This window comes from Talpa europaea (assembly GCF_964194135.1).
Source record: "Talpa europaea genome assembly, chromosome: 8".
Lineage (NCBI taxonomy): Eukaryota > Metazoa > Chordata > Mammalia > Eulipotyphla > Talpidae > Talpa > Talpa europaea.
Genome location: NC_140075.1, coordinates 89331787 through 89353881, shown reverse-complemented (window position 1 = coordinate 89353881; position 22095 = coordinate 89331787). Strand labels below are relative to the sequence as shown.

Here is a 22095-nt window from a genome sequence, read left to right as displayed (position 1 = left end):
GGGGATTGATGATAGTAATGCTAAACTCTGAGAAAGGGGGAAGAAAAACCCCTTAGGAAGGTAGTTTCTAGCAACCTTTTCTATTTCCTCTTAGGAAAAATAATACACTAATAATAAACTAATAATACATGTAGTTAGAGTAGTCTGGCTGATTAGTGTGGGAAAAAAATCTTGTCTACTCCTATGACTTCTATTATAATTCCACAATGAAAGATAAATAATGAAAACTATTCATTTTTATAGTGGTATTCATCAGATTACTTTTCTGACACCCAGTTGATACAGATGAGTATTCTGATGGACAAAGGGTAATGTAATAGTGACACTTTAACAACAGACAATGTTTAGGAAAAATTCTACATCACTAATGATAAGTGTTTTTGCAAGTATAACCTCATTCATTCTCCACAATCATCTTTAGTAGGTAACAGTATTATCTTTCATTTATAAATAAAGAAACTTACCAACATGAAAAGAACTTGACAAAAATTAATCAACTGGTAAGTTTAGTGGAATCAGAACTCTAATTCAAGTCTAACTGACTCTAAAACACCATTAACCACTGAGGCAATGGTTCCATCATATCTCATTAGTAAAAGATTTAAGATTAATTAATGAGATTTCTAGGGTAGAGTTGGAACCTAGGCATCTGTATATCTGTGGAAAAGATTAGTTGGACTGCCTAGATAGGGAGAAAATTGAGCCATGGTGATGTTAAGTAACCTGCTAATGATCAATAGCAAGTTGTCTCACTTGTGCATTTCCATTCCTTTAGGTAGAGGACAAAAAAGGGGTGTTATACATAATACTCTTGATACCCACTATTTGTACAATATTATATGAATATTTTCTTTATCTGTACAATGGGTGTATTAATATTTACCTCTGAATGTTGCAGTATGTTTTTTTTTTTAAAGATTTATTTATTTATGCATACAAGAGCTGGGGCACAGGCCAGAGGTGCAGGAGGTGAGAGGATTCACCAGAGACAGAGTGGGGAACAGAACAGGCAGATGGACTGAAATACACTGCTGAGGGGAGCAGCGGGCAAGTCAGGAGAGGTCTGCCTCGCCATGTGGGTTTCTCCCTGGCTGGCCGGGGATCAAACTCGCGTTGCAGAGGCGGCGGATTGCTTCATAGTGCAGTGCTTAACCCCTTGCGCCACCAGAGAGGCCCTGTTGCTGTAAGGTTTAAATGAGGAATGACTGTAAAGTAGCCAAATAGATCTGGCAAAAATGAGATACTAAGCAAATGGGAACTCTTTTTAATTACTATATCCCCAACACATAGCCACAACTAGATTCTGATATTATCTAATAGTAATCTCACTCGAGTCTTTTATAGAAAAGTCCAGTAATTATTTTCCATATATGTGTATATATATATATATATATATGAAACTTCCAAATAAATAATTATTTGAAGATAAATAGGATACACTTTCTAAAATGAAAACCCAAAATTTTAAAGTACATGTACTGGAAATATAGAAGTGTAACAAGCCATCTGATAAAATTTTAGGTTCTACTCCATAATAAATAAAGTCAAGGGCAAATTAATAACTTTATGATTGGACTATCACATGTTGAAAATAGATGACTTAGAAATCTTACCTCTTTGGATTCTGACTAAATGGTAGTCCTAGCAAACTACAGCTACATAAATATAATAAATAATAAATAACCCAATACTAGGTTATGTAAATATAATACCAGAAATTATGATAAATACTATAGTAACATAGTCATTTTCCATAAGTAGTCTACTAAAGAGTATCTTATTCAGTCAAATTATGAAATGGACATATCTATAAATAGCAATCCCCTACAGGATTCAACTTGCACATGAAAATTTTATTAATAGTTGCTGAGAGAAATTCTAGTTCTCTTCTAAACATGCTGAGTCTCATCACAACACTAGCATTATCAGTTAATCTCATCTTTGCTAACAAAGTACTATGACAATCATAAGACTAAATTCATCTTTGATATGATCAGAAAATTTGAACTTTTTTGTCTTTCAAAATGAAACTAATTCCTAAAATGAAACATTCTAAGGCTAGGCCAGGGAGTCAGTTCATTAAAATTCAGTCACTGACTTTTTTAAAAACAAAACTGATCTTTTAATCATAGTAAAGAGTTTTGAACCTGGTGATTTGGCTTAATCTGCTCAGAATTATCCTTGTGTCATCCCACCCCCATACTATATAGTCTACTGTTAAGATCCCTAAACAACATGTAAGTCCAGAAACAATTTATCCAATCAACAACTTGGACAGGGTCCTTTATTAAAAAGTTGAGGAATAAAACCCTAAAAGAGTTTTCTTTTTTCTTTTTTTAAAGCTTTATTTATTTATTTATTTTTATACAAGAACCAGGGTAAAGACTACATGTGTGGGAGGGTGAGAGGATTCACCAGAGACAGAGCGGGGAACAGAACAGGCAGCCTGACGAAATACACTGCTGAGGGGAGCAGCGGGCGTGACAGAAGAGGTCTGCTGTGCCATGTGGGACCCTCCCGGCCGGCCGGGAGTAAGCAGGGGCTGCAGAGGCTGCGGACAGCTTCACAGTGCGGCACTCAACCGCCTACGCCACCAGGGGAGGCCCTAAAAGATTTTTCTACATGCCTATGAACAAATAGTCTAATACAGAACCCCTCCAAGGCTCTATAAACAGAAGATAAAATTTACACATGCAAACAGCTGAAAGAGAATTATACTGTCTCAGCAACTGATAATCTGAATTCTTCTGAATTCAGATAATAATAATAATCTGAATTTCTCTTTTCTGAGAAATATACTTTGTTCAGATACATAAGGTAGGGGATACGGACCAAAAGACATACTCAAAATAACAAAAAGATTACTGCTTAACAGGCATATAAAGGACAGTAGATGCTGCCAATGGGCATACTTGTGTTTGATGAACAAAGAGATAGGTTTGGCCCTAAAATTGGGGAGGAAAACCTGGAATAGGTCTGCATGAAAAATCAGAAAACCAGGGCCTCCCCGGTGGCGCAGCGGTTGAGCCCTGGGTTGCGAAGCTGCCCGCAGCCTCTGCAGTACCAGTTAGATCCCCAGCCACCGGGCGAGGGTCCCACATGGCGCGCAGACCTCTCCTGCCACCCGCTGCTCCCCTCAGCAGTGTACTTCGGTCCTTCTGCCTGTTCTGCTCCCTTCTCTGGCTCTGGTGAATTCTCTCACCCTCCCGCGCTTCTGACTATATAAATAAATAAATAAATCTAAAAAAAAAAGTCATAAAAAAAAATTTCCTTTAAAAAAATCAGAAAACCAAAGATTTTGGGGGAATGGGGAGAGAAGCCCAGTTGGGGAAAAAATATATATGCAAGAGAGATGTAGCTTCTTGGCATAAGAAGGGGAAAAAAATGGAACAGTAGTTCACAGCAAGAAGCAAAGTATAACAAGGCCCCATTGAAGTTATCTGCAGTAGGATGTAAACTACTACCACCATATCTTCAGCATATTCTACACTGTCCACTGATGTTTATATATGAATAGTATTTGTCAAACATGAGGACAAATAGTCAGCTGAACTCTAGATTGCATATTTATTGAATAATAGGATATTAAGCAATATACTGCAAGTTGGGATTCAGTGGAAAAAACCAGAGTTCTTGAAGCCATATCTCTGCAAAGGATAAATTAAGTACACAAAATACTTTTAACTTCCCAAGCTATAAGACTAATAATTCACAAACTTTATTTTGTAATCCAAGGCAGACATCTCAAGTTATCTATGGTAATGGTAAATAAGTATATGAACAAAACAGCAATTTGAGAGGGGAAAAAAAGGTTATCTTTGGGTAATCTTTCTCACATTTGGAGTCTGAAATTTCTCAATTGATCATTAACTTTTAAAATTATTACATTTATATTTACAATCTGATTTTGATATTTTGTTTAATTAATCAGAACCAAAATGGAGAAATGATCTGTCTAAACCTATTTTACAAATATGGCGCAATGAAATAGAATGGTCTGCTTAAGTTCACAAGGTAGTCTCAGCAGTAAGGCTGAGACTAGGTAGGACCTAGGATTAGGACCTGGACTGGCACTCCAATTCTCTTAAACAAAATACCCTATGTACTTGTAAATAAAGTATTATAAATTTAAAAACAAGTTTTATAAAGAAAATACAAGGCAGACAGGTAGAGGGCATTATTGCAGAATAAAGTTGAAGCTTCCTTTAGTGCCATGTTTTCTCTACCTACTCTATCTAATGTTTCTACGCTGCCAAAGATAAATGACAAAAGAAAAAAGAGAGGAAGGACAGTAAGTCAAGGAAAAAGAAAAAAAGAATGAGAATAACCTGAGCTTTTTTTTTTAAATGTTGCGAACATATTTTTTTTTTTAAAGATTTATGTATTTATGCATACAAGAGCTGGGGTGCAGGCCAGAGATGCGGGGTGGGGGTGGGGGTGGGGTGAGAGGATTCACCAGAGACAGAGTAGGGAAGAGAACAGGCAGATTGACTGAAGTACACTGCTGAGGGGAGCAGTGGGTGAGTCAGGAGAGGTCTCCTGAGCCAAGTAGGTTTCTCCCTGGCTGGCTAGGGATCGAACTCATGCTGCAGAGGCCGTGTATTGCTTCATAGTGCGGTGCTAAACCCTTGCACCACCAAGGAGGCCCAAACCTGAACTTTCAATTGCAATTTCTGGCAAAGACAATCTCAAGTACTCAGACCAAGTAAAATACAAAAACAAAGAAAAATTAAGAGGAAATGTCCATTTACAACTGCATCAAAAATATTAAATACCTAGGAATAAATTTAACCATGACACTGAAAGACTTGTGCAGTGAAAACAATAAGACATTGTTAAAAGAAACAGAAGACACAGAGATGGAAAGATATTCCATGCTCTTGGATTAGACAAATTAACATTGCTAAATGGCCATATTAACTAAAGTAATCAATATACAGACTTAATGTAATCCCTGTCAAAATTCCAACAGGACACTTGACATAAATAGGGAAAAAAACTGAAAAATTTATTTGGAATTACAAATAGTCAAAAAAATACCTCTACAAAAGAACAAAAGTAGAGGTATTGTGCTCTTTGACTTCACCCTATACAACAAAGTGATAATCCTCAAGAAACATGATATAATAAAAACAGAAACATAGATCAACGGAACAGACATGAGAACCCAAGGATAAATCCACACCTATATGGATAGCTAATTTATGACAAAGGAGCCAAGAACATACATTGGAGCAAGAAAAGCCTCTTCAATAAATGCTGGGAAAACTGAATTGCAACATGCAAATCAATGAAATGAGATAACTAACATTATACACAAAATTAATTCAAAATGGACTAGTGACTTAAATGTATGAACTGAAACTATAACATACAATTATGAGAAATACAGGATATGCTCCTTGATATCAGCCTTAGAGATGTCTTTGGAAATTTGCCTCCACTGGCAAGGGAAACCAAAGCAAAAACAAATGAGACTACATCAAACTAACAGTGCAAGGAACTATCATCAATATGAAAAAGCATTCTATTGAAAGGGAGAAGATACTTACAAATCATACATCCAACAAAGGGTTAATATCAAAAATCTATAAATAACTCCTACAACTCAACAACAAATAATAACATGATCAAAAAATGGGCATGGGATCTGAATACACTTCTCCAAAGGAGATCTAAAGATGGCCAAAAGGCACAAAAGGATGTGCATTATCTTTTATTATTAGGGATATGCACATTAAAACAACAGTGAGATGTTACCTCACATCTGTAAGAATGGCTCCTATACAAAAGACAAGTGCTAAAGAGGAGATGGAGAGAGGATAACCTCTGTACACTGACAATGGGAATGTAAGCTGGTGCAGTCATTGTGGAAAACTGTGGAGGTTCCTCAAAAAATTAAAAAAAAAAAAAAATCCACATGAACCAGATCCCACTTTTTAGTATTTACCTAAATACAAAAACACTGAATCAAAGAGACAGATGCTTCCCCATTACAGCATCATTCACAATAGCCAAGAGTTGGAAACAACTGAAGTGCCCAATCAATAGGATAACTGGATAAAGAAGCTGTGGCATATATACATAATGGAATACTACTCAGATATAAAAAAAATGAGATCCTGTTATTTGCCATACACGGATGGTCCTAGAAGTTATTATGCCATGTGAAATAAGGAGGAGAAAGACAAACACTATATGATTTCAATCATAGAGGGAAATAAATAAAACTAATGACCAAAATAAAACAGAAACAAATTCTTGGACTGTAATAGCAAAATAGTGGTTATCAGAAGGAGGAGGAAGTGGGGCCGATAAATACAGTAAGAGGGGTCATATGGTGAAGGATGTAAACTAGACTTTCAGTGGTGAACCTAGTGCAATATAAAGAGATGTGGATTTATAATGCTGTAGGCCCAAAACCTATATAATGTAAATGTTAATAAATCAATGTTACTTCAATATAAAAAAAGTTTTTTAAACTATAGCACTGGATAAGTAAAACAATAAAGATTAAATACACGTATATATTTAAGGGACAAAAAGGACATGTATTTAAAGATTCAGAAGTAAAAGGAGGTGGCATTCAGTAGTCTTTAGATCTAAACTAGAAACTACCTGATCAAGATATGACAATGAAAAATAAAACAACAGGCCCCAATGCGGCTCCCTGGTCGGCGCGTGCACTTGGACCCCCGCGCTGAGGTGGTGGAGCTGTCGGAAGGGGGCGCAAGAAGAGCCCGAGGCTGAGGGTCTCCCCCACCCAGACTCGAAGTGTCTCAAGCCTCGAGGAAAATGGTGGAAAACTCACCGTCGCCATTGCCGGAAAGAGCAATTTATGGCTTTGTCCTTTTCTTAAGCTCCCAGTTTGGCTTCATTCTCTATCTTGTATGGGCTTTCATTCCTGAATCTTGGCTAAACTCCTTAGGCTTAACGTATTGGCCTTAAAAGTACTGGGCGGTGGCCTTGCCTGTCTACCTCCTCATTACTACTGTCATCAGCTACTCCCCTTATTTGGAGTAAACATGATGAGTACCTCTCCACTCAACTCCATTCATACAATCACAGATAACTATGCTAAAAATCAACAGCAGAAGAAATACCAAGAAGAGGCCATCCCAGCACTAAGAGATATTCCTATTAGTGAAGTAAACCAAATGTTCTTTCTAGCAACCAAAGACCTTTCTTACACCAAAAACTGAATTGAATGTAGACTAATATCAAGCATTTGTTTTAAATTGTTGGTTTTTTTAAAAAGATTTATTTATTTATACAAGAACTGGGGTACAGGCCAGATGCATGGGAGGGTGAGAGGCTTCACCAGAGTCACAGCGGGGAATAGAACAGGCAGACCGACGGAATACACTGCTGAGGGGAGCAGTGGGCGAGACAGGAGGGGTCTGCCGCACCATGTGGGACCCTTGCTGGCCGGCCGGGATAGAACTGGCACTGCAGAGGATGCGGAAGCTTCACAGTGTGACGCTCAACCGCCTGAGCCACCAGGGGAGGCGCTTGTTTTAAATTGCTGACATAATTTTTGACCACAATTTGACTCAGTATTAAAATGGAAAAAAAAAATTGAGAGCTTCTCTTGGGTTAAGTTCTGTTAATTTATAAATGCCTCCATATATTAGTCATTAATGGACAGAATAAATAAATTAGTGGATTGCCATGTAGCAGACTTGGAAAAAAAGTAAGTATAAGATGCTCCAGTTGTTATTTGCAAAGGGCAATTGTATCCTTTCAGCTGTTTGGTATTAGAGGACCCAGAATTCAAGTTCTTTGATTTGGGGAAAGGGTATGTTTAATGTGCGTGGCCTTGCCATCAGGTTCACGTCTAGAAGAGAAATAAATATTGAGTGTTGGAAAAAAAAAAAAAAGAAAAAGAAAACAATAGGCTATCAATACAAAAAGGCATTGTGAAAGGATGTTCATGGAAATGAAAAACAATTACTAAGAATTTCAACAGAGGCAATAAAAAGTCAATTGGAGGCCACTGGAAAACTCATTCCAATAAATGAAATCACCTAAAGGTTGTTTCCCTCATCTTACTGATTCCAAAAATACAAACTCGTCCACATCTTTACTTACCCTATCCTCTTACCTTTCTGATATAATAGAAGACTCATCGTCCTCTCACTTAAGAAAATTCACTAGAACTTTGGAGCCCATGCTTCAAAGGAATCTATACAACTTAGATATATTCTCAGGAACCTTACACTATTATCTTTTTCTTCTCCTTTGTATTCCACTAGAGTACAATTTTTAAAGACAGTAAAAAGTCACACATTAAAAGTAAGCCTTTATGTGACCGACTGTTCTCTCTAGCTACCCATCTGCCTTTCATTCCTTTACAGTTTAACAACTTCTTCAAGAAAAAAAATGTTGATACGCCAAACTATTTTCTGGTCATTCTATCAAAACAAGCTCCTCCCAGTTGTCTCATTCAATTGTCATTTTTATCTTTCATTTCTGATTGCTCACAACAGCATTCAACACAACACTCCCTCTTCAAACACTCTTCCCATTGGCTGTTCAAGAATCTACATTCCCAGCTTTCCCTCTACCCTCCTTTTTCTATCCTTATCTCCTTTGCAGCCCAACTTCATCTCCCAAGCCTTTAAATACTGATATGCAAAGCTTAGATGGAGGCCCTCTTCTCAGTCTATGCCATTTCCCTAGGCACTCTTTCACATACCTACAGCTTTTGCTAGTGATGGCACCATCATGCATCAAAGTGAATAAAAACCAAGGGCATATCTTAGACATCGCTTTCCATTAGTCCATCATCAAGACCCATGGATTACACTTATTAAATAGTCTCAAATTCATTCACATTTTTTGCCCAACACCTTAGTCTTTAAGTTATCACCATCTCTCACTGCATTACTCTATACCAGCCTCCTATCTTGTCTCTTCACATGTATGCTGGTTTCCTTGCAACTTATTCTAACTGCAGTCTAAGTAAAAGACAAATATCACCATATTACTTTTGTACTAAGGTCATTCTATGGCTTTCCCTTGTTTGAGGAGACAAAGAACTTGAAGGGTTCACTTGAAGGCTGTGAGTGGTTAGACCCCTACCTACCTTCTCCAGAGTTGTATTACTTCTAATGGCCCTCCTCCCGCATTCTTTACTCAACCATAAAGGCTTTCTTATAGTACCTACTACCTGGCATGCTCCCTTCCTCAAAAATAGTAAGTTCAACACTATGACTTGTCATTTGTGTAACTCTTTAATAACATTACAGAAAAAGAAGTAACCTTCTTAAAAATCCCAAATATATAAAGGAAAAGAACTTAGAATATTAACCAATTATCCAATTTAGTATTGGGGGACACTCTTTTTATGTATTTTAAAACCCCCACATCAACAAAAAAGTATCTTAAGGAACATTAAAACAAACAAACATGGAAATACTTTTCATAAGTTAAAATTATAAGTTAGAGATTTATGTAACATGACTTTGGACAAGTTCCTTACCTTTCCTCATTGATAAATATGCAACTTTGATTTTTCTAAGAATTGCTTTGTCCTAAAAAAGGTATAAGAGGTTAAGTTCTACAATCTAGATAAATGTCTTTAGTATATTAATACTTTAGTCTAAAATCATGCCAATGAATTCCCATCTAAAAACTCTTATTATCGAGCCTCCCTGGTGGCACAAGGAGTTAAGCACAGCACTATGAAGCTGTCCACAGCCTCTGCAGCACAAGTTCGATCCCCAGTGGCCAGGGAGCTACCCACATGGCACAGCAGACCTCTCCTGTCTCACCTACTGCTCCTCTCAGGAATGTATTTCAGTCAATCTGGGGTTCTGTTCCCCACTCTGTCTCTGGTGAATCCTCTCACACCCCACACCTCTGGCCTGTAACCCACTTCTCGGATGCATAAATAAATAAATCTTTAAAAAAATAAAATAAAAACTCTTGTTCTCAATACCAATATGAAAGATTACAAGAAATAAAGAAGATCATTTTATTGTAGAAAAATCAACCAATAAGGAATGAAAACAGAAAAAAGCAGCTACCAAGTAGGAGTGCAAACCGGTAGTCTGAATTTAATCTTCACCTAAATTGTTAGCCACTCCTCACGAAAAGCAAGTGTGCCAGTGTCCCCACCAGCCATTATTAACCATATCCAGATCATTTAATCACTTTTCCACCATGGCATCTGCGTTTGCACCATTTCTAAAAAGAATACTATCTATGATTTTAATAGCATATATTGCATGAAGATTTACCTAACCTGATTTTTGCTAATTAGTAGCCTCATTCTGAAATAACAAAATGATTTAGGAATATAAGATGCTAAATAATCACTTCCAAAGATACCAATCAAGTTCTAATCCTGTAAATGTTACCTTTTTGGAAAAAGGATCTTTGCTAATGTGATTAAGAATCTTGATAGAGATTACCTTGTATTATCCCAAAACCTCTAAATGCAATCACAAGTGTCCTTATAAAAAAGAGGCAAACAGGAAGATTTGATACATTAATATGAGCAGGTAATGTGAAGACAGTGCAGAAATTTGAAATGTTGGCCTGGAAGGTTTGAGTGATGTGGCTACAATCCAAGAAATGCTGACAGCCACAGGAAGGTGGAAAAAAGCAAGGAACAAATTCGTCCCTTATTATAGTCTCTGAGTGAGCACATTCCTGCTAGCATCTTGATTTCAGCCTAGGAAAACTGATTTTGGACTTGTGACCTCCAGAACTGTACAAATAAATGTGAGTGAAAAATAAGACAAGATAGAATATAAAAAATATTAACAGACTAAGGAAAGAAATTTATTGTATTATTTTAAATGGTGTGAAAAGCAATGAGGAGCAAAGAACCTGTAGAAAACAATCTGGAAGGGGCAAAAACAAAATTAAGAGAAAAATCATACAGTGTGTAGATAATATATAGGATAAAGAGATAAGGTGAGAACAAAGGAAAAGATACAGGCAATAAGGATTCAATAGTTTAATTAGTAGATTATGAAAAGAAAATAACGGAAGAGAAATTAAACTCTAATCCTGAACGGAAGGAAATTTTAACTTGAAAGGGTTCATCAAGTACTAGATAACTTTAGTAGAAACTGACTACCAACACTAAAGCATAATATTGGTGAAGAAATAAATTTCAAGAATATAAAAATTTAGACAAATGAAATATGCCAAAAAATAAGACAAAACCCAAATCAGGCTGGCCTCAAACTTCTTTGTGATATCAGATGATAAGCAGTAATGAGTAATACCTATGATTATTTAGGGTAAAGGGGCATATTCTAAGAATGCTATACAAAGTTGGCATTATACTCCCAAAGTTGGCTCTATACCCAAAAGATTCGGCATTGTATATAAAAAAAGGTATTGTATGCTAGGCACTAAAAGAGGATGTCATCTTTATATCATTACTGGAAAATCTACTTAAAGAGAGTAATGCAATTAAGAGATTAATCAAAACAAATTCAGTAAAGGAGATGTTATAAGGTAAAAGGCTTTGGTAAAGTCCTGTGTGTGTACACACACACACACGTACACTAAGTAAATAAATAAATATATATAAATATATATATATATAAAGCAACTATAACCAAAAAGAAATCAAGGATTGCAATTTTATTTTTTAGATAAAGGAAAGCATAGAGAAAAAACAATTAATAGGACAAGTGTCTTATATGATGAATAATATAGTTTAAAATTACAATTTAATTATGAATTTCCATGTGCCAAATATTGTCAGATAATCTGTAGCAAACCTATTAAAAATACCATATGCTGAAACCAAGAGTACATATTCTGTTCAAACACAAATAAAACATTAAAAATCAAGCACTTACTGGTTTATTAGAAAACAAAACCTCTACTTTACACACTCCCCACCCACCCACCTCAGGGGTTTAAAAAAAAGAGAGAAAGAAAACAAATGATACAGACCATATTACTTAACTTTAACACTATAATGCTAAATACTGGTAACAACAAAAAGAACTTCAAACATTTGGAAATTGCTATAAAGGAATGCTTCTAACCAACTTTGCATTGAGTTTGTTAGTTTTACAATTACAAAATGATTAGAAGCAACAATAATTTGAAAAACCTCATCTAATTTTGTAAGATTGGGCCACTTTCTTAGAAAAAAGTAAAATTCAGTGTATTATAAATATTCAACTCAAGAAATAAAAAAAGAACAGCTACACAGACATAGAAAACCTAAGGAGAGCTGAAGGAATATATTATGAAAGATTAAGTAAAATATAAATTACATGAGAGAAAAGTGAATAAATCAGAAACTAAATAGCTATTCACCTCACAGATGATTTTTTGTTGCTATTGTTTTTAAAGCACACTGTATAATTCTTTGCTAATAAATGTGAAAATATGGAGAAAAACAGCAATGTACCTAAAAAACAAATTATAATATTTTTTTTCCCAAAAGTGAGACTAAAGAGTAGTAACTGGAACAAAAAGATAAAGCTGTAAAAAGAACCAATTCTAAAGTACTAAAGCTGCAAAACACATGCAAAACCAAAACCAAAAAGGTTAATGAACCATTCCAGGTTAAAGAATACCAAAGAGTAATACACATGTGCACAGGAGTTTGAAAAAAGGAAGTTTTATACAATAAATGTGGTAAAATGCTAACAACTGGTCATTTATGTAAATAAGAGGGAAGTTCATGGTAGTCTTTTTTTTTTTCAGGACTGTTTGTTTTGAAAAGTTATTTAAAAGTATAAAAGTACATCAGGCAAGACAAATTTTACAACCAAGATCTTTCAAGCCTTAAAAGGATTATTACTCCAAATTACCTAAACAGAGGGAAAAAAGTTCCCACTTCTTTTTACATAACTATCATAACCGTAATACAAAGCACTAAAATAATAAACCTAACAACTCTTAATATAATCATATATTACAAATCATTAAGTAGGGTTCATTTGAGGAACTGAATTATGAGGCAACATCCAGCAACCAGTTAATAAAGTTCTTTTCAAAAGTTCAAGGAAGAAAAACTATACGAGATCTCTTCACATGCTAAAAGTTTTGATAAATTCATTCCAAAATTATAACACATAGCTCAAGTCAAACAGGAAAAATAGTAAATAGGACGATTCTTAGAAAACAAACAAGAACATTACCTGTTCTTTTTTTTTTTTTAAGATTTATTTTTTAAAAATTTATTATATATATTTTTAAGATTTATTTATGCATACAAGAGCTGGGGTGCAGGCCAGAGGTGTGAGGATTCACCAGAGACAGAGTAGGGAGCAGAACAGGTGGATGTGCTGAAATACACTGCTGAGGGGAGCAGTGGGCTACAGGAGAGGCTGCTGAGCCATGTGGATGTGACAGCGTCATAGTGCTGACACTTAATCCCTTGCACCACCAGGGAGGCCCCCATTACCTATTCTTATCCCTATTATTTATCAATATATAGAAATATATATAGAAATAGTAATCAATGCAGTAAACCAAGATTAAAAAAGAGGCAAACAATATATGAAGAAATCAAATTATTATTTGCAGATAATGAAAGCAAACACAAAACCTAAAACATTATTAGGAAAAGCTCAATAGGTATATAAAATTATAAGAAAACTATTAATAATCACTCAGTAAATAAAGAAAAAAATGACAATATCTAAATAAATTACAAGAAATATTCAGGATCTTTAAGAGCACCTCAAAATAAAAGATATTCCTTTTTTCTTAGGAAGGTTCAGTATTATAGGCCACTTATTAATCAATAAATTCAAAATAATCACAACTGGGTCTGTCTTTTGTTCCTAACAGTGTTGAAGTGATTCCACAATTTGTAAGATTAAACGTTTAATACTAGCCAAAGCATTCTTAAAAAAACACAAGCATGTGCCATAACTAATATTAAAACAATGTTAAATCACAGAATTTAAGAGGGAACACTATTGAAGGAATAAACTGATCAGTGGACCAGAAGTGAGATTCTACAAAGAGCTGTGGCAACAAAAATTTAGTAAGACTCCAGAGGAATAAAATGTCTATAATATAAAACAAAACTCATAAGCTTGAAATCCAAGTGCCTTTAAAATATTTGTGCAATATAAATGATAAATATTCCTAAAATAGACAAAGGGCTCTCATAAAACAACAAAAACACTTAAAAGGAAAAGAAATTGACAAAGAACATGAACATTCAATTCATGAAAGAATACAAATGGCCTTGGGCTTCCTTGGTGGCGCAGGGGTTAAACATGGTGCTATCAAGCTATCTCCGGCCACAACTGCAGCACAAGTTCAATCCCTGGCTGGTTCGGGAGCAACCCCACATGGCGCAGCAGACCTCTCCTGCCTCACCCACTCCTCTCACCCCACCCCCACCTCTGGCTTATACCCCAGTTCTTGTGTGCAAAAATAAATAAATCTTAAAAACTTATCCTCAAAAAAAAAAAAATACAAATGGCCAATGAATATATGAAGCAATGGCCAATCTCACTAGACACAAATTTATTTTTTACACATTACTTTATCAAAGATTAGAAATTTATAATCTCACTATTGGCAAAGGAGTGAAAAAATACACTTCCCATTGGTAGGGGAGTAAACTGGTGTCTGAAGGATATTTAAAATATAATGAATTTTAAATGCTGACTTGACTTCCATTTAAATGATTTTATACATTCACACTTTAAAGTGCCTATCTGTTCCAAATGTATTTTAAAAATAGATAGCTATAAAACAGAGAAGCAAGACCAAACCACCTGCCAAAGATAAACTCTTGAAATACAAAGCAGTTTGTGAAGCTGAAATTGTGAGCCTCTGGGCTCAAGTAACAGAGATAGAAGCCCACATCCTGTAGGGATATTAACAGGGACTGAAAATGTCCCCATGCCAGGCAGGGAAAGAAACCAGGCCCGCTGAAATTAATGCCTGTAAAAGGAGCTGGGAAAAGCTACTCACTAACTATTGCTTGGGAATAGACTTTAAATGAATAGTGAGCTGAAGTATAGACCTTAGTCTGTGTCTTATTCTTAGTGAGATAAAAGCCTGATCCTGATGTTATCAAGAATAAGGGGAAACAAACTTCCAATACAAGACATAGTTTCAGAGTTGGTACCCCAGGACCAAGATAAAGGCACATGCCAAAACACTGTGTAAGAAGGGTGAAAAGAGAAAAAAAACAATAAACTTCCATTTAATGAGACTACAAAAGCAAATTCGAAGACACATGAAGAGAACCTAAATGGACAGATAATATCAACAATTGTAGTATTTCTTTTTAAAAGAAACAATCTAAAAATAATTTAATGTGCACATTTAGGGTGCTCTCAAGTTAAAAAGAACAGACATGAAGGAAAGCAATAAAAAACAGCCAAAAATCAAACCAGTATAGGGGGCTATTAGAAAGGAAAGAGCAGGGCCTCCCTGGTGGTGCAAGGGGTTAAAACGCAACCTATGAAGCTGTCCACAGCCTCTGCAGCATTAGTGACCACAGCCTCTGCAGCACGAGTTCGATTCCCCGGCCGGCCAGGAAGCAACCCACATGGCGCAGTAGACCTCTCCTGATTCACCCACTGCTCCCCTCAGCAGTGTACTTCGGTCAATCTGCCTGTTCTGTTCCCCACTCTTGTCTGGTGAATCCTCTCACCCCCACCTCCCCTCCCCACACCTCTGGCCTGTACCCAGCTCTTGTATGCATAAATAAATAAATCTTTAAAAAAAAAAGAAAGAAAGAAAGAACAGAGAGCAGGGAGACAGTAGAGACAGAGATATGAGAAGTGACGAGAGAGGGGAAAGAGGAGAGACAGTGGGAGAAGACAGAATGAAGCAAGAAAATAATCATTGAGAAATAAAAGCTGAAACCACAAAAATTCTAACTTAACAAAATCAAAGTGTGAATTAGTAAACTTGAAAATGATGCTCAAAGAACTGCAGAGAGCATCACAGAACTTAAGAAGGAATACTAGAAAAGCAATATTCAAAGGTATAAGCTAAGGAATTTCCTAGAACTGAAGATGACTCTTCAGATAAACGATGTATTTCAAAGAGTACCTACAGACAACACACACACATACACACCCAGGGACATCACAGGAATATGTTCAGAAAACCAATATGGTAAAATAAACAATACTAACATTTATCACACTTAAAACATTTAGGGCTCTACGTGCTTTACATATATTAACATAATCATCACTACAACCCTATGATACAGAAACTATTTCATTATTTCTGTCTAGAATGTGCCTAAGGACACACAGTAAATAGTAGCAATAGGATATGAAAAAGAATCTTTTTAAAAACCACCAGAAAGAAAAATTACAAAATACAAAGGTATAAAAAAACAGGTAAAAACCAGGCTACTCAGAGATCCAAATTTCCCAAGTTTCCTAATATAATATCTTGAACACGTTGATAGAGGGGAAAATCCTAATAGCCAAGAATATTTGTTTCCTAAAAAAAGAATGTAAAATATACTTTTGAACATTTACAAGCCATACTCTCCTACTGAAAAGATTACTAAAGAATACATTTTAAGGCCTCCCTGGTGGGGCGCAAGGGGTTAAGAACTGTGCTATGAAGCAATCCGCAACCTCTGCAACATGAGTTCGATCCCTGGCTGGCCATGGAGCAACCCACATGGCACAGCAGACCTCTCCTGACTCGCCTGCTGCTCCCCTCAGCAGTGTACTTCAGTCAATCTGCCTGTTCTGTTCCCTATTCTGTCTCTGGTGAATCCTATCACCCCCCCACATCTCTGGACTGTACGCCAGCTCTTGTAGGTGTAAATAAATAAATCTTTAAAAAAAAAATGCATTTTAGCAAGAAAGGTGAGCCCAGGAATATGATACAAGGACAGTAATTATAGGAGCAGGTAAAAATGTATTAGTTGATTAAATTAGGTATTAATTTAAAAAAATAAAAATAAAAACTAATGCTATAAAAAGGCAAAGCTGTAGGCAGTTATACAGAAGAATGTTTAGTGTTTAATCTAACATGAGTTCATTAAAAATCAAATACACTATGAAATAAGCTGTTATAACAGGAATTAATATGATAAATACAATAACATTAAGACTTCAGGCAGCAATCCTACTGCCCACCTGTGACTATGCAGGTGTCCCTTTATACCAACTCTCTCTCCATCTGCAGGGCAGTAGCTTCCTGCATGCCCGTGACCTGTCAAGGCCCGCCTGCCTGCAACTATGCAGGCCTCACTTAGCAAACCCGTCCCTTTTGGGGCAGCTCCTCCGCCTACTTGTGTCTATGCAAGTGTCTTTAACTGTTTTATCCCTCCCCTAATAAACCTAAAAGGAAAAAAAAAAGACTTTGGATACTAGAACTAATGAATTAGTGAGTACATATATAAAAATAATAAATGATACCTTTCCCTATAACATTTAACAATATCATTTAACAATATGTATAACAATTTAACAACATATATAGCATTTAACAAATGCTCCGTTGACACTTCTAAATACATTTAGATCACAGCAACCTTTAAATCTCACATTTTACTTTAGAAGTAGAAGTTTCGTATAAGGCCCATTAGTTTGCAGTTCACAGGGCCAAGGTCTCTAAAACACTGCTTTCATCTCCATCAGTACTAAACATGTATATTCAGATTTCTCTGGTTAAATATTATTTTAATAAAGCTTAATCCTATAGTCAGTTAAACATTCTTAAGTTTCTCCTTCTACAATATAATCTATAAAACAATTATGAAGATTTATATAGTTTAAAGGGAGAAATACTTGTTATTAAAAAAAAGTTATACACATTTTGTAAACTTGGTTTCCAATACTAAAAACACTCACTTAAATCATGTATTTTTTATCTGTTAACTAACTAACTCAGTTGGGCTAAAGAAAATATATCTTCAGCACCTGTTCCTTAAAAAAATTAGACAAAATATTCTGAGCGGTATTTCTGATAGGGAAGTGAATATAGGTTTTCAGATGTATCATCTAAGTGGAAAATATAGATAACTAACAATTCCCATTAGTTTGCACTCTCCTCTCAAATTTCTAGTTTATTACAGGACTTTACTGACTTAAAAGCTGCATGTGGGATTCTGGGTCTTCTGGGGCATTTTTACTGACTCACTACAATTTAAAAATCTCACAAGATTTATATTTTTGGCAGAGGCACGTTCTCAGCACTATTCTCTGGCTAATACTTTAACTCTGAAGTAGCTCACTTAGTATGGTGGTGGCATCCAGAATAGGATTCTGTCTGTCCAATTTGGAAACTACAGGAGGACAATGACACTTAATCTTCTGTAGGATATCTCTGAATAATCAAGGTGACATGGGTTTCCTATTCTGTATGAGTTCAAACATGAAGATCTTTGAACAACCCAGAAGACAACACATGACATGACACCATGACTCAGTGTCAAAATTCCTACACAACATTCTGAAAAGGAAATATGTCAAGCATATTAAACCTCATCAGAAAATGGAATTATCATTTGTGCTTCACTGATATGATTAAAATGTGAAATTCAGAACTGGAACTTAAAACAAGAATCAACTATTTTATCTTCTACTACATTATAACCACTTTATCTTCTGTTTCTTTGCCCTAGGTCTTATTCTCCTAAGCAGCCTCCAAGTTTTATTATTCTACCCACAAATTTAGTATTCAGTCTCCTTAACATTTCCATTCCTGTACTTACACACCTTGTCCCCTCCCTGGCCTGAGCAATCTCTTCTTCTATTTCCCCTTTCTTGCTTTTAATTCTTCCTCATTCTTGGGTTTAGGGAAGTAAGAAGGTAGAGTTTAGGCAAGTCAACTAACTGCAAAGGCAAACATTTCAGTGAATGTAAGCAAGTCTGAGTTTGAGAGATAGAAGAGAAATTAAGAAAAATGGCTGTTACAGCAATATTTTAGGGAAAGCCTGGGGACAGAGGGAGTGGTTAAGCTACTGTGTTAGGTGCTTCTGGAGGTGAGGGCTAATGGTACACATTTTTTGTTACAATACCAGTGAAAATGTTAGGGGGAAGTGATGTCCTGAGTTAATCCCATACAGGCTTTGTGGACTCCACCCCCACTCCAGACTAAAACCATCAGGACATTGGGGAAGACAAATCCCATCACCACCAAGGGGAGGGTGGCTGGGACCGGAGGGTGGAGTTGGGCAGCCAGGTTGGATATAAAAAACCAAACACGTGGGCCTAGGGCTCTCTCTGGCTCGCGATCACTCGCCTCCCGGCTTCACCGCTCCTGGCTGGCGGCCAGCTCTCAGAGCGCCATTTTGGGGTTCCAGATCGGCGGATCGGGTAGGACTCATTTAAAACTTTGTCTCCCGCTTTTCTCCCAGAGCTGTATATTTCCTCATTTCCCCTTCCCTTGTAAATAAACCTTTTATTAACCTTTCACGTGTGCCTGCAGTAGAGCATTGATAAGTCCTTTTAAGCGCGCGGGTGAGGACCCACAGTCAGGCACCCCGTTTTGTATCGGGGTTGCTCTACAACAGTTTGGCGCCCAGCGTGGTTTCCAAGTTACACCCGCGGTTGACCAGCCCAAAGTAACATTCCTTGCGTTGGTCACCATAAGCGCACTAGTTCTGCAGGACTAGCAGTATAATATTTGTCTCTAGTCCTGAAAAGTCTGTTTTTTTTTTTTTCCCTGTGCGTACAGCCCTTGTGGGTGTGTTTTGACTCAAATATGGCCTCAACCATGAGCCTATACAGTTTCATCCCTAGCCTGAGTTCTTTCAGTTTCCTTCCGGCCTTGAATTTGAGCAGCCTTCTTCCATTAAATATCACCACCAGTTTCATTAATATAAATAATTTGATGAAGCCTGGTGTATGGCACGTGATTTTACTATTGTATACATACATGGGTGGTTTACAAGCCATCCCTTTACAGACTGTGCTTCTGGGTGGTTTTTTGGTAATATGTGTAAGCGCAGTTTGCTACATTCTTGTTTCTGTGAGAGGTAGAAGTTCTACTTCACATACTGAGAATGTGCAACAACAAATTCAGGCTTTTAACGTGGCCATACAACAACTAAATCAGGTTTTTGATTTAACTATTAAGAGTATAAGGGATGAAAATCGTAACGTTTTTGAGTCAGCTTATCAAAGCATGCTGTCTCAAGTGCAACAACAAAATCGGACTTTTGAGTCAGCTTTTAAAGGTATGCAGGACCAGATGCAGGCCGCCCTCCATAAATTAGATATGGCGGAGGCGAAGGCTAGGCTAATGGTGCAGAGAAAGGATAGACCTTCCCCTTTCCATGAGGACAGCCAGCGAGCAGAGTTAGAAGAGGAGGAGCATCATATTTTAAATACTTTAAATACACGAGGACAAAATCCTCTTCCACGTGACAAAGCCCCTCCCGTACAGACCCCTGAGGCTGCACAGCCTCCACTGCCCTCTGGGGAGGACACTAAAATGGCGTCCCCTCCCCACACTAGACTCGGCACCCATTTTGGCAGGAAGGATCAACCTGAGGCAGGGCAGTTTCCCCTTCGCCAGATGCCAATGGGTGGCTTAAATGAACATGGGAGACCTGCTGGGTACTTTTGGTCGCACCATCCGTTCAGTACTGCGGACCTCCTAAATTGGAGGAGCTCTGTTCCCTCGTACCGGCAGGCTCCTCAGAGGATGGCGAACTTGTTTGCCTCTATCTTTGTCTCCCACCGCCCTAACTGGGCAGATATACAGTCCATGCTGCATACTTTATTAACGCTGGATGAGCAGAGGATGGTATTCAGGAAAGCCAGGGAGGAGGCTGACCGTCTCCACCAACAGGATAGGCAGTCCCCAGAGCCGGAGGTTGTTGTCCCAGAGAGAGATCCTGGATGGGACCCTAACAATGGAGGAACGGCGATGTTGGATCTCTATAAAAAATGCTTATTGGTAGGACTGCAGCAGGGGATCCCCAAACAAAAAAACTTTAACAAAATATTGGAACTCGAGCAAGGAGCTAATGAGGATCCGTCAGAGTTCCTTGAGAGGATTATTCAAACTTACACTAACCACACGGACATAAACCCAGATGCCCCAGAAAATGCTCGTCTGATCACTACGGCTTTCATTACCCATAGTGCCCCAGACATAAAGAAAAAGTTAGCTAAGGTGGACGGCGTCACTGAGATGAGTCCGTCCCAGGTAGTGGACCTGGCATTCAGGGTTTATAATAATAGAGAGCACAGGAGACCGAAACCTGCGACTGTTTTTTTACAAAGAGAACACAGAACAGGGTTTCAGGGAAACAATAATGGACAGAGACGTGAACCCCTAGGAAGAAATCAGTGTGCTTTCTGTAGGGAAGAGGGACATTGGAAGTACAGTTGTCCCAGGTTACAGGGAAGCGGCAGACGCAATAATTATAGAAGGCAGGATAGAAGACAGAGAACCCCAAGACATGATGATTCACGTAGGGGTTACAGGAGGGAATATAGAAGGAGCACACAGAACCAGGAACCAAGGAGAGAGGAAAGAAGACAAATGTTAGCACAGAGTGGAGGCTCAGATGATGACAGGGAATACAGACAGAGAAGGAATCGAGAGCCCAGTACAGAGGACAGGAGACAAATGACAGCACAGGGTAGAGCCTCAGGTGAAGATAGGAGGGAATACAGACAGAGTAGAAGGAATCTAGAGTCGAGTGCAGAGGAAAGGAGACAAATGATAGTTCATGGAGAAAGTTCAGATGCAGAATAGGGGTGCCCGGGGGCTCCACTAGATCTAGAGAAGCCCATTAGAATAACCCCCTCAGAGCCCCGGGTAACCCTCGCTGTGGGGGATCGTCTGATTGATTTCTTGGTGGACACTGGAGCAACATACTCAGTTTTGAATTCGAAATTAACTAAAATGAGCAAAAAGACTGCAGCAGTCATTGGGGTTACAGGGAAGTCACAACAGACACCCTTCCTGCAACCTTTGGAGTGCCGGCTAGGCACCACACAGCTCCAGCACAGCTTCCTATACATGGAAGAGTGTCCAATCCCTCTCCTTGGTCGTGACCTTTTAAGTAAGCTCAACGCACGAATTATATTCTCACCAAAACATCAGAGGCTTCACCTACAGGTGCCTCCAGAGCATGCTCTGCGGTTCCAGATGTTGCTTACTCAAGATGTTCCACCGAAAGGTGAAATTTTACCTCCA

At 37.5% G+C, this 22095-nt stretch overlaps 1 pseudogene across 1 annotated transcript; it reads left to right on the top strand.

Annotated features, from left to right (window-relative positions):
* The first annotated feature begins 6795 nt into the window (after positions 1 to 6795).
* Positions 6796 to 7302, top strand: LOC311175055 (phosphatidylinositol N-acetylglucosaminyltransferase subunit P-like; annotated as a pseudogene). Its single transcript has one exon. The product of its transcript is annotated as a phosphatidylinositol N-acetylglucosaminyltransferase subunit P-like (transcript).
* The last annotated feature ends 14793 nt before the right edge of the window (positions 7303 to 22095 follow it).